General features: G+C 46.2%; 6 non-coding genes across 6 annotated transcripts; all 6 read right to left on the reverse strand.

The window, feature by feature from the left end:
• Positions 1-937: 937 nt before the first annotated feature.
• LOC130306759 (U2 spliceosomal RNA) lies at positions 938-1,128 on the reverse strand. Its single transcript, XR_008856055.1, has one exon. It is a non-coding gene; the product is annotated as a U2 spliceosomal RNA (small nuclear RNA).
• A 2,099-nt stretch (positions 1,129-3,227) lies between these two features.
• LOC130306760 (U2 spliceosomal RNA) lies at positions 3,228-3,418 on the reverse strand. Its single transcript, XR_008856056.1, has one exon. It is a non-coding gene; the product is annotated as a U2 spliceosomal RNA (small nuclear RNA).
• Positions 3,419-5,508: 2,090 nt separating this feature from the next.
• LOC130306761 (U2 spliceosomal RNA) lies at positions 5,509-5,699 on the reverse strand. The gene has a single exon (XR_008856057.1). It is a non-coding gene; the product is annotated as a U2 spliceosomal RNA (small nuclear RNA).
• A 2,090-nt stretch (positions 5,700-7,789) lies between these two features.
• LOC130306762 (U2 spliceosomal RNA) lies at positions 7,790-7,980 on the reverse strand. The gene has a single exon (XR_008856058.1). It is a non-coding gene; the product is annotated as a U2 spliceosomal RNA (small nuclear RNA).
• A 2,076-nt stretch (positions 7,981-10,056) lies between these two features.
• On the reverse strand, positions 10,057-10,247 carry LOC130306763 (U2 spliceosomal RNA). The gene has a single exon (XR_008856059.1). It is a non-coding gene; the product is annotated as a U2 spliceosomal RNA (small nuclear RNA).
• Positions 10,248-12,334: 2,087 nt separating this feature from the next.
• On the reverse strand, positions 12,335-12,525 carry LOC130306764 (U2 spliceosomal RNA). Its single transcript, XR_008856060.1, has one exon. It is a non-coding gene; the product is annotated as a U2 spliceosomal RNA (small nuclear RNA).
• Positions 12,526-12,641: the final 116 nt, after the last annotated feature.

Raw genomic sequence — 12,641 nt, forward strand, 5'->3', positions numbered from 1 at the left:
TTTTTCCTGTCTGAATTTGTCGCACAGAAAGTTGCAGGCCAAATATGTGTGACATTTCTGCGACTTTAGCTTCTAGAGCATTTTTACAACATTATACATAGGTGCTGAATACATAAAAAGCGACTGTTCAGCGACAGACAAGTCGCATCGGCTGAAAGTAGGCCAGAATGTCAGTCCATGTTGGAGCAGGTTTAGATACAGTCTAAAGCATAGATCTCAAAGTCTGTGCACAGAATTTAGCAAGGGCCTCGCACCTTCTGATGCATCAGGTAGGTGCACAATAGCATAGCCTAACCCTCTGTACTTTGGTCTATATTGATGCGGGACATAGACAGCCAGCTGATGACCAATCCATTAGTGCAATGGATGGCTGGAAGCATTTGTCTTTGCCTTTGCAATACCACAGAAGCAATGCATGGTCAATGTACAGCAATGACACACCTGTGTGAACAGCCAGGAGACCCCCCCCCCATGTTATGTTACATAGTTACATAGTTAGTACGGTCGAAAAAAGACATATGTCCATCACGTTCAACCAGGGAATTAAGGGGTAGGGGTGTGGCGCGATATTGGGGAAGGGATGAGATTTTATATTTCTTCATAAGCATTAATCTTATTTTGTCAATTAGGAACATTCAGCACCCACCCGCTATCAAGGCAGCTGCCTATCATGTCATGCCCTACCTGCACAGGTGTGCTGGCTACTCAAATGATCCAATTAAGGAGGCCATTTAGTCAGCAGCAGCAGAAGTCCTGTGCCTGGACGCTCCAACAGGGGCCAGACACAAGCAGAAGCAGAAGCAGCAGAAGAAGCAGCAGCAGCACCACCTTTTGTTTTTTGGCTGCAGCAGCAGCAAGGCCCACAGGGCTGGCTAGCTGGCTAGCCAGCAAGCAGGTAGCAATGAAAGTAGGAATCTTTCTTTTTAACCCTGTAAGGGGGTGGTGCACTGTACCCGAAGATACTGCCATATCGGGTCAATGCATAGGGCGACGGAAGCAAGCTTCGAAATCGGCCCCCGTTCTCAAAAATCCATTTAATATATGGTCCCCAGATAGGGGACGTATCAGATATTAAACTGATAAGAACAGATACTACACTTGATCTTAGCCAAAAGGCCGAGAAGCGATAACCGTGAAAGGGGCGGGCCCAACAAGGTCCCCTTCATGGGCACTATCACTGCTTGCTGTCAGGGAGGCTGCCAGACAATTTTCCATGCACACTCTGGGCTGGGGGGCAGTCAACCACCAGTACACACAGCAGAACCTAAACCCATACCATTATTGCTAAGCAGCAAGACAGGGGCCCATTGCACTCCCACGGGGCCTTTTTAAATGCAATCCATAACCCGGATTTGCCAGGAACCCTTCTTACTCCTCCTACTTGCATGTGACACTGGGCTTAGGATCTGCATAGGAAACACACTCACAAGCACACACCTACCTTTGTTGCCTGCAGATGCCTCCTTGGCTGTCCCCAAACGGTATCAAACCAACACCCACGGGAAGCTGTAAGCATAGAGGACATGCCTGCACCCCATTGGACTTACCTGTGTGGGTTAAATCCGGGTTATTTGACAACCTATGGCGGTGATGGTTCTGCTCAGGCAGAGCAGTGCTGATGCTCCTCATAAAGCTGTCGCTGCTGTGAAGGTTCTAGGTGACATCACAAATCCCTTTGGTTACATACACAACAAAGCTGGTTGTTGTTGTTTACACTCTGCAAGGCCTGTGGAAGTGAGTGACATCATAGCACTGTAGTTCTGAGGGTTCAAGATGGATGCAACAATCTCCTGTTGCTTCTATGAAGGCCGTAATAGACGACATCACCAAACAGCTCCATAGTCACATACACAGCAAAGGAGAGATGTTGTTTACACCTAGTGATGTCAGTGGTATTGAGTGACATCACAGCACAGTGCTAAGGCTCCTGGGCCTGGACACAGCAGCGGCTGCAATATCTCAACGGAGAATACGTTTATATCTATGTGTGTGTGTGCGCATATATATATATATATATATATATATATATATATATATATATATATATATATATATTTCTCCGCCGAAATCACTTTTAAACCCATTTCCACCTTTTTTTCCCTTCTCTTCCTCTTACTTTTTTTTCACGTTTTTTTACGTTTTTCTCCTTTTCGCCTCTTTTCTGGGCGTATTATTCTTCTTTTTCTTCTTTTTTTTCGTCTAATGCATACCCCATCAGTGCAGCAATGCTTATTCAATACCGCCAGCAGATGGAGACACTGGGGGATAATTTTCTAAGGATTTATACTGATTTTTCCTGTCTGAATTTGTCGCACAGAAAGTTGCAGGCCAAATATGTGTGACATTTCTGCGACTTTAGCTTCTAGAGCATTTTTACAACATTATACATAGGTGCTGAATACATAAAAAGCGACTGTTCAGCGACAGACAAGTCGCATCGGCTGAAAGTAGGCCAGAATGTCAGTCCATGTTGGAGCAGGTTTAGATACAGTCTAAAGCATAGATCTCAAAGTCTGTGCACAGAATTTAGCAAGGGCCTCGCACCTTCTGATGCATCAGGTAGGTGCACAATAGCATAGCCTAACCCTCTGTACTTTGGTCTATATTGATGCGGGACATAGACAGCCAGCTGATGACCAATCCATTAGTGCAATGGATGGCTGGAAGCATTTGTCTTTGCCTTTGCAATACCACAGAAGCAATGCATGGTCAATGTACAGCAATGACACACCTGTGTGAACAGCCAGGAGACCCCCCCCCCATGTTATGTTACATAGTTACATAGTTAGTACGGTCGAAAAAAGACATATGTCCATCACGTTCAACCAGGGAATTAAGGGGTAGGGGTGTGGCGCGATATTGGGGAAGGGATGAGATTTTATATTTCTTCATAAGCATTAATCTTATTTTGTCAATTAGGAACATTCAGCACCCACCCGCTATCAAGGCAGCTGCCTATCATGTCATGCCCTACCTGCACAGGTGTGCTGGCTACTCAAATGATCCAATTAAGGAGGCCATTTAGTCAGCAGCAGCAGAAGTCCTGTGCCTGGACGCTCCAACAGGGGCCAGACACAAGCAGAAGCAGAAGCAGCAGAAGAAGCAGCAGCAGCACCACCTTTTGTTTTTTGGCTGCAGCAGCAGCAAGGCCCACAGGGCTGGCTAGCTGGCTAGCCAGCAAGCAGGTAGCAATGAAAGTAGGAATCTTTCTTTTTAACCCTGTAAGGGGGTGGTGCACTGTACCCGAAGATACTGCCATATCGGGTCAATGCATAGGGCGACGGAAGCAAGCTTCGAAATCGGCCCCCGTTCTCAAAAATCCATTTAATATATGGTCCCCAGATAGGGGACGTATCAGATATTAAACTGATAAGAACAGATACTACACTTGATCTTAGCCAAAAGGCCGAGAAGCGATAACCGTGAAAGGGGCGGGCCCAACAAGGTCCCCTTCATGGGCACTATCACTGCTTGCTGTCAGGGAGGCTGCCAGACAATTTTCCATGCACACTCTGGGCTGGGGGGCAGTCAACCACCAGTACACACAGCAGAACCTAAACCCATACCATTATTGCTAAGCAGCAAGACAGGGGCCCATTGCACTCCCACGGGGCCTTTTTAAATGCAATCCATAACCCGGATTTGCCAGGAACCCTTCTTACTCCTCCTACTTGCATGTGACACTGGGCTTAGGATCTGCATAGGAAACACACTCACAAGCACACACCTACCTTTGTTGCCTGCAGATGCCTCCTTGGCTGTCCCCAAACGGTATCAAACCAACACCCACGGGAAGCTGTAAGCATAGAGGACATGCCTGCACCCCATTGGACTTACCTGTGTGGGTTAAATCCGGGTTATTTGACAACCTATGGCGGTGATGGTTCTGCTCAGGCAGAGCAGTGCTGATGCTCCTCATAAAGCTGTCGCTGCTGTGAAGGTTCTAGGTGACATCACAAATCCCTTTGGTTACATACACAACAAAGCTGGGTTGTTGTTGTTTACACTCTGCAAGGCCTGTGGAAGTGAGTGACATCATAGCACTGTAGTTCTGAGGGTTCAAGATGGATGCAACAATCTCCTGTTGCTTCTATGAAGGCCGTAATAGACGACATCACCAAACAGCTCCATAGTCACATACACAGCAAAGGAGAGATGTTGTTTACACCTAGTGATGTCAGTGGTATTGAGTGACATCACAGCACAGTGCTAAGGCTCCTGGGCCTGGACACAGCAGCGGCTGCAATATCTCAACGGAGAATACGTTTATATCTATGTGTGTGTGTGCGCATATATATATATATATATATATATATATATATATATATATATATATTTCTCCGCCGAAATCACTTTTAAACCCATTTCCACCTTTTTTTCCCTTCTCTTCCTCTTACTTTTTTTTCACGTTTTTTTACGTTTTTCTCCTTTTCGCCTCTTTTCTGGGCGTATTATTCTTCTTTTTCTTCTTTTTTTTCGTCTAATGCATACCCCATCAGTGCAGCAATGCTTATTCAATACCGCCAGCAGATGGAGACACTGGGGGATAATTTTCTAAGGATTTATACTGATTTTTCCTGTCTGAATTTGTCGCACAGAAAGTTGCAGGCCAAATATGTGTGACATTTCTGCGACTTTAGCTTCTAGAGCATTTTTACAACATTATACATAGGTGCTGAATACATAAAAAGCGACTGTTCAGCGACAGACAAGTCGCATCGGCTGAAAGTAGGCCAGAATGTCAGTCCATGTTGGAGCAGGTTTAGATACAGTCTAAAGCATAGATCTCAAAGTCTGTGCACAGAATTTAGCAAGGGCCTCGCACCTTCTGATGCATCAGGTAGGTGCACAATAGCATAGCCTAACCCTCTGTACTTTGGTCTATATTGATGCGGGACATAGACAGCCAGCTGATGACCAATCCATTAGTGCAATGGATGGCTGGAAGCATTTGTCTTTGCCTTTGCAATACCACAGAAGCAATGCATGGTCAATGTACAGCAATGACACACCTGTGTGAACAGCCAGGAGACCCCCCCCCCATGTTATGTTACATAGTTACATAGTTAGTACGGTCGAAAAAAGACATATGTCCATCACGTTCAACCAGGGAATTAAGGGGTAGGGGTGTGGCGCGATATTGGGGAAGGGATGAGATTTTATATTTCTTCATAAGCATTAATCTTATTTTGTCAATTAGGAACATTCAGCACCCACCCGCTATCAAGGCAGCTGCCTATCATGTCATGCCCTACCTGCACAGGTGTGCTGGCTACTCAAATGATCCAATTAAGGAGGCCATTTAGTCAGCAGCAGCAGAAGTCCTGTGCCTGGACGCTCCAACAGGGGCCAGACACAAGCAGAAGCAGAAGCAGCAGAAGAAGCAGCAGCAGCACCACCTTTTGTTTTTTGGCTGCAGCAGCAGCAAGGCCCACAGGGCTGGCTAGCTGGCTAGCCAGCAAGCAGGTAGCAATGAAAGTAGGAATCTTTCTTTTTAACCCTGTAAGGGGGTGGTGCACTGTACCCGAAGATACTGCCATATCGGGTCAATGCATAGGGCGACGGAAGCAAGCTTCGAAATCGGCCCCCGTTCTCAAAAATCCATTTAATATATGGTCCCCAGATAGGGGACGTATCAGATATTAAACTGATAAGAACAGATACTACACTTGATCTTAGCCAAAAGGCCGAGAAGCGATAACCGTGAAAGGGGCGGGCCCAACAAGGTCCCCTTCATGGGCACTATCACTGCTTGCTGTCAGGGAGGCTGCCAGACAATTTTCCATGCACACTCTGGGCTGGGGGGCAGTCAACCACCAGTACACACAGCAGAACCTAAACCCATACCATTATTGCTAAGCAGCAAGACAGGGGCCCATTGCACTCCCACGGGGCCTTTTTAAATGCAATCCATAACCCGGATTTGCCAGGAACCCTTCTTACTCCTCCTACTTGCATGTGACACTGGGCTTAGGATCTGCATAGGAAACACACTCACAAGCACACACCTACCTTTGTTGCCTGCAGATGCCTCCTTGGCTGTCCCCAAACGGTATCAAACCAACACCCACGGGAAGCTGTAAGCATAGAGGACATGCCTGCACCCCATTGGACTTACCTGTGTGGGTTAAATCCGGGTTATTTGACAACCTATGGCGGTGATGGTTCTGCTCAGGCAGAGCAGTGCTGATGCTCCTCATAAAGCTGTCGCTGCTGTGAAGGTTCTAGGTGACATCACAAATCCCTTTGGTTACATACACAACAAAGCTGGGTTGTTGTTGTTTACACTCTGCAAGGCCTGTGGAAGTGAGTGACATCATAGCACTGTAGTTCTGAGGGTTCAAGATGGATGCAACAATCTCCTGTTGCTTCTATGAAGGCCGTAATAGACGACATCACCAAACAGCTCCATAGTCACATACACAGCAAAGGAGAGATGTTGTTTACACCTAGTGATGTCAGTGGTATTGAGTGACATCACAGCACAGTGCTAAGGCTCCTGGGCCTGGACACAGCAGCGGCTGCAATATCTCAACGGAGAATACGTTTATATCTATGTGTGTGTGTGCGCATATATATATATATATATATATATATATATATATATATATATATATTTCTCCGCCGAAATCACTTTTAAACCCATTTCCACCTTTTTTTCCCTTCTCTTCCTCTTACTTTTTTTTCACGTTTTTTTACGTTTTTCTCCTTTTCGCCTCTTTTCTGGGCGTATTATTCTTCTTTTTCTTCTTTTTTTTCGTCTAATGCATACCCCATCAGTGCAGCAATGCTTATTCAATACCGCCAGCAGATGGAGACACTGGGGGATAATTTTCTAAGGATTTATACTGATTTTTCCTGTCTGAATTTGTCGCACAGAAAGTTGCAGGCCAAATATGTGTGACATTTCTGCGACTTTAGCTTCTAGAGCATTTTTACAACATTATACATAGGTGCTGAATACATAAAAAGCGACTGTTCAGCGACAGACAAGTCGCATCGGCTGAAAGTAGGCCAGAATGTCAGTCCATGTTGGAGCAGGTTTAGATACAGTCTAAAGCATAGATCTCAAAGTCTGTGCACAGAATTTAGCAAGGGCCTCGCACCTTCTGATGCATCAGGTAGGTGCACAATAGCATAGCCTAACCCTCTGTACTTTGGTCTATATTGATGCGGGACATAGACAGCCAGCTGATGACCAATCCATTAGTGCAATGGATGGCTGGAAGCATTTGTCTTTGCCTTTGCAATACCACAGAAGCAATGCATGGTCAATGTACAGCAATGACACACCTGTGTGAACAGCCAGGAGACCCCCCCCCCATGTTATGTTACATAGTTACATAGTTAGTACGGTCGAAAAAAGACATATGTCCATCACGTTCAACCAGGGAATTAAGGGGTAGGGGTGTGGCGCGATATTGGGGAAGGGATGAGATTTTATATTTCTTCATAAGCATTAATCTTATTTTGTCAATTAGGAACATTCAGCACCCACCCGCTATCAAGGCAGCTGCCTATCATGTCATGCCCTACCTGCACAGGTGTGCTGGCTACTCAAATGATCCAATTAAGGAGGCCATTTAGTCAGCAGCAGCAGAAGTCCTGTGCCTGGACGCTCCAACAGGGGCCAGACACAAGCAGAAGCAGAAGCAGCAGAAGAAGCAGCAGCAGCACCACCTTTTGTTTTTTGGCTGCAGCAGCAGCAAGGCCCACAGGGCTGGCTAGCTGGCTAGCCAGCAAGCAGGTAGCAATGAAAGTAGGAATCTTTCTTTTTAACCCTGTAAGGGGGTGGTGCACTGTACCCGAAGATACTGCCATATCGGGTCAATGCATAGGGCGACGGAAGCAAGCTTCGAAATCGGCCCCCGTTCTCAAAAATCCATTTAATATATGGTCCCCAGATAGGGGACGTATCAGATATTAAACTGATAAGAACAGATACTACACTTGATCTTAGCCAAAAGGCCGAGAAGCGATAACCGTGAAAGGGGCGGGCCCAACAAGGTCCCCTTCATGGGCACTATCACTGCTTGCTGTCAGGGAGGCTGCCAGACAATTTTCCATGCACACTCTGGGCTGGGGGGCAGTCAACCACCAGTACACACAGCAGAACCTAAACCCATACCATTATTGCTAAGCAGCAAGACAGGGGCCCATTGCACTCCCACGGGGCCTTTTTAAATGCAATCCATAACCCGGATTTGCCAGGAACCCTTCTTACTCCTCCTACTTGCATGTGACACTGGGCTTAGGATCTGCATAGGAAACACACTCACAAGCACACACCTACCTTTGTTGCCTGCAGATGCCTCCTTGGCTGTCCCCAAACGGTATCAAACCAACACCCACGGGAAGCTGTAAGCATAGAGGACATGCCTGCACCCCATTGGACTTACCTGTGTGGGTTAAATCCGGGTTATTTGACAACCTATGGCGGTGATGGTTCTGCTCAGGCAGAGCAGTGCTGATGCTCCTCATAAAGCTGTCGCTGCTGTGAAGGTTCTAGGTGACATCACAAATCCCTTTGGTTACATACACAACAAAGCTGGGTTGTTGTTGTTTACACTCTGCAAGGCCTGTGGAAGTGAGTGACATCATAGCACTGTAGTTCTGAGGGTTCAAGATGGATGCAACAATCTCCTGTTGCTTCTATGAAGGCCGTAATAGACGACATCACCAAACAGCTCCATAGTCACATACACAGCAAAGGAGAGATGTTGTTTACACCTAGTGATGTCAGTGGTATTGAGTGACATCACAGCACAGTGCTAAGGCTCCTGGGCCTGGACACAGCAGCGGCTGCAATATCTCAACGGAGAATACGTTTATATCTATGTGTGTGTGTGCGCATATATATATATATATATATATATATATATATTTCTCCGCCGAAATCACTTTTAAACCCATTTCCACCTTTTTTTCCCTTCTCTTCCTCTTACTTTTTTTTCACGTTTTTTTACGTTTTTCTCCTTTTCGCCTCTTTTCTGGGCGTATTATTCTTCTTTTTCTTCTTTTTTTTCGTCTAATGCATACCCCATCAGTGCAGCAATGCTTATTCAATACCGCCAGCAGATGGAGACACTGGGGGATAATTTTCTAAGGATTTATACTGATTTTTCCTGTCTGAATTTGTCGCACAGAAAGTTGCAGGCCAAATATGTGTGACATTTCTGCGACTTTAGCTTCTAGAGCATTTTTACAACATTATACATAGGTGCTGAATACATAAAAAGCGACTGTTCAGCGACAGACAAGTCGCATCGGCTGAAAGTAGGCCAGAATGTCAGTCCATGTTGGAGCAGGTTTAGATACAGTCTAAAGCATAGATCTCAAAGTCTGTGCACAGAATTTAGCAAGGGCCTCGCACCTTCTGATGCATCAGGTAGGTGCACAATAGCATAGCCTAACCCTCTGTACTTTGGTCTATATTGATGCGGGACATAGACAGCCAGCTGATGACCAATCCATTAGTGCAATGGATGGCTGGAAGCATTTGTCTTTGCCTTTGCAATACCACAGAAGCAATGCATGGTCAATGTACAGCAATGACACACCTGTGTGAACAGCCAGGAGACCCCCCCCCCATGTTATGTTACATAGTTACATAGTTAGTACGGTCGAAAAAAGACATATGTCCATCACGTTCAACCAGGGAATTAAGGGGTAGGGGTGTGGCGCGATATTGGGGAAGGGATGAGATTTTATATTTCTTCATAAGCATTAATCTTATTTTGTCAATTAGGAACATTCAGCACCCACCCGCTATCAAGGCAGCTGCCTATCATGTCATGCCCTACCTGCACAGGTGTGCTGGCTACTCAAATGATCCAATTAAGGAGGCCATTTAGTCAGCAGCAGCAGAAGTCCTGTGCCTGGACGCTCCAACAGGGGCCAGACACAAGCAGAAGCAGAAGCAGCAGAAGAAGCAGCAGCAGCACCACCTTTTGTTTTTTGGCTGCAGCAGCAGCAAGGCCCACAGGGCTGGCTAGCTGGCTAGCCAGCAAGCAGGTAGCAATGAAAGTAGGAATCTTTCTTTTTAACCCTGTAAGGGGGTGGTGCACTGTACCCGAAGATACTGCCATATCGGGTCAATGCATAGGGCGACGGAAGCAAGCTTCGAAATCGGCCCCCGTTCTCAAAAATCCATTTAATATATGGTCCCCAGATAGGGGACGTATCAGATATTAAACTGATAAGAACAGATACTACACTTGATCTTAGCCAAAAGGCCGAGAAGCGATAACCGTGAAAGGGGCGGGCCCAACAAGGTCCCCTTCATGGGCACTATCACTGCTTGCTGTCAGGGAGGCTGCCAGACAATTTTCCATGCACACTCTGGGCTGGGGGGCAGTCAACCACCAGTACACACAGCAGAACCTAAACCCATACCATTATTGCTAAGCAGCAAGACAGGGGCCCATTGCACTCCCACGGGGCCTTTTTAAATGCAATCCATAACCCGGATTTGCCAGGAACCCTTCTTACTCCTCCTACTTGCATGTGACACTGGGCTTAGGATCTGCATAGGAAACACACTCACAAGCACACACCTACCTTTGTTGCCTGCAGATGCCTCCTTGGCTGTCCCCAAACGGTATCAAACCAACACCCACGGGAAGCTGTAAGCATAGAGGACATGCCTGCACCCCATTGGACTTACCTGTGTGGGTTAAATCCGGGTTATTTGACAACCTATGGCGGTGATGGTTCTGCTCAGGCAGAGCAGTGCTGATGCTCCTCATAAAGCTGTCGCTGCTGTGAAGGTTCTAGGTGACATCACAAATCCCTTTGGTTACATACACAACAAAGCTGGGTTGTTGTTGTTTACACTCTGCAAGGCCTGTGGAAGTGAGTGACATCATAGCACTGTAGTTCTGAGGGTTCAAGATGGATGCAACAATCTCCTGTTGCTTCTATGAAGGCCGTAATAGACGACATCACCAAACAGCTCCATAGTCACATACACAGCAAAGGAGAGATGTTGTTTACACCTAGTGATGTCAGTGGTATTGAGTGACATCACAGCACAGTGCTAAGGCTCCTGGGCCTGGACACAGCAGCGGCTGCAATATCTCAACGGAGAATACGTTTATATCTATGTGTGTGTGTGCGCATATATATATATATATATATATATATATATATATATATATATATTCTCCGCCGAAATCACTTTTAAACCCATTTCCACCTTTTTTTCCCTTCTCTTCCTCTTACTTTTTTTTCACGTTTTTTTACGTTTTTCTCCTTTTCGCCTCTTTTCTGGGCGTATTATTCTTCTTTTTCTTCTTTTTTTTCGTCTAATGCATACCCCATCAGTGCAGCAATGCTTATTCAATACCGCCAGCAGATGGAGACACTGGGGGATAATTTTCTAAGGATTTATACTGATTTTTCCTGTCTGAATTTGTCGCACAGAAAGTTGCAGGCCAAATATGTGTGACATTTCTGCGACTTTAGCTTCTAGAGCATTTTTACAACATTATACATAGGTGCTGAATACATAAAAAGCGACTGTTCAGCGACAGACAAGTCGCATCGGCTGAAAGTAGGCCAGAATGTCAGTCCATGTTGGAGCAGGTTTAGATACAGTCTAAAGCATAGATCTCAAAGTCTGTGCACAGAATTTAGCAAGGGCCTCGCACCTTCTGATGCATCAGGTAGGTGCACAATAGCATAGCCTAACCCTCTGTACTTTGGTCTATATTGATGCGGGACATAGACAGCCAGCTGATGACCAATCCATTAGTGCAATGGATGGCTGGAAGCATTTGTCTTTGCCTTTGCAATACCACAGAAGCAATGCATGGTCAATGTACAGCAATGACACACCTGTGTGAACAGCCAGGAGACCCCCCCCCCATGTTATGTTACATAGTTACATAGTTAGTACGGTCGAAAAAAGACATATGTCCATCACGTTCAACCAGGGAATTAAGGGGTAGGGGTGTGGCGCGATATTGGGGAAGGGATGAGATTTTATATTTCTTCATAAGCATTAATCTTATTTTGTCAATTAGGAACATTCAGCACCCACCCGCTATCAAGGCAGCTGCCTATCATGTCATGCCCTACCTGCACAGGTGTGCTGGCTACTCAAATGATCCAATTAAGGAGGCCATTTAGTCAGCAGCAGCAGAAGTCCTGTGCCTGGACGCTCCAACAGGGGCCAGACACAAGCAGAAGCAGAAGCAGCAGAAGAAGCAGCAGCAGCACCACCTTTTGTTTTTTGGCTGCAGCAGCAGCAAGGCCCACAGGGCTGGCTAGCTGGCTAGCCAGCAAGCAGGTAGCAATGAAAGTAGGAATCTTTCTTTTTAACCCTGTAAGGGGGTGGTGCACTGTACCCGAAGATACTGCCATATCGGGTCAATGCATAGGGCGACGGAAGCAAGCTTCGAAATCGGCCCCCGTTCTCAAAAATCCATTTAATATATGGTCCCCAGATAGGGGACGTATCAGATATTAAACTGATAAGAACAGATACTACACTTGATCTTAGCCAAAAGGCCGAGAAGCGATAACCGTGAAAGGGGCGGGCCCAACAAGGTCCCCTTCATGGGCACTATCACTGCTTGCTGTCAGGGAGGCTGCCAGACAATTTTCCATGCACACTCTGGGCTGGGGGGCAGTCAACC

This window comes from Hyla sarda, unplaced genomic scaffold (assembly GCF_029499605.1).
Source record: "Hyla sarda isolate aHylSar1 unplaced genomic scaffold, aHylSar1.hap1 scaffold_1403, whole genome shotgun sequence".
NCBI lineage: Eukaryota > Metazoa > Chordata > Amphibia > Anura > Hylidae > Hyla > Hyla sarda.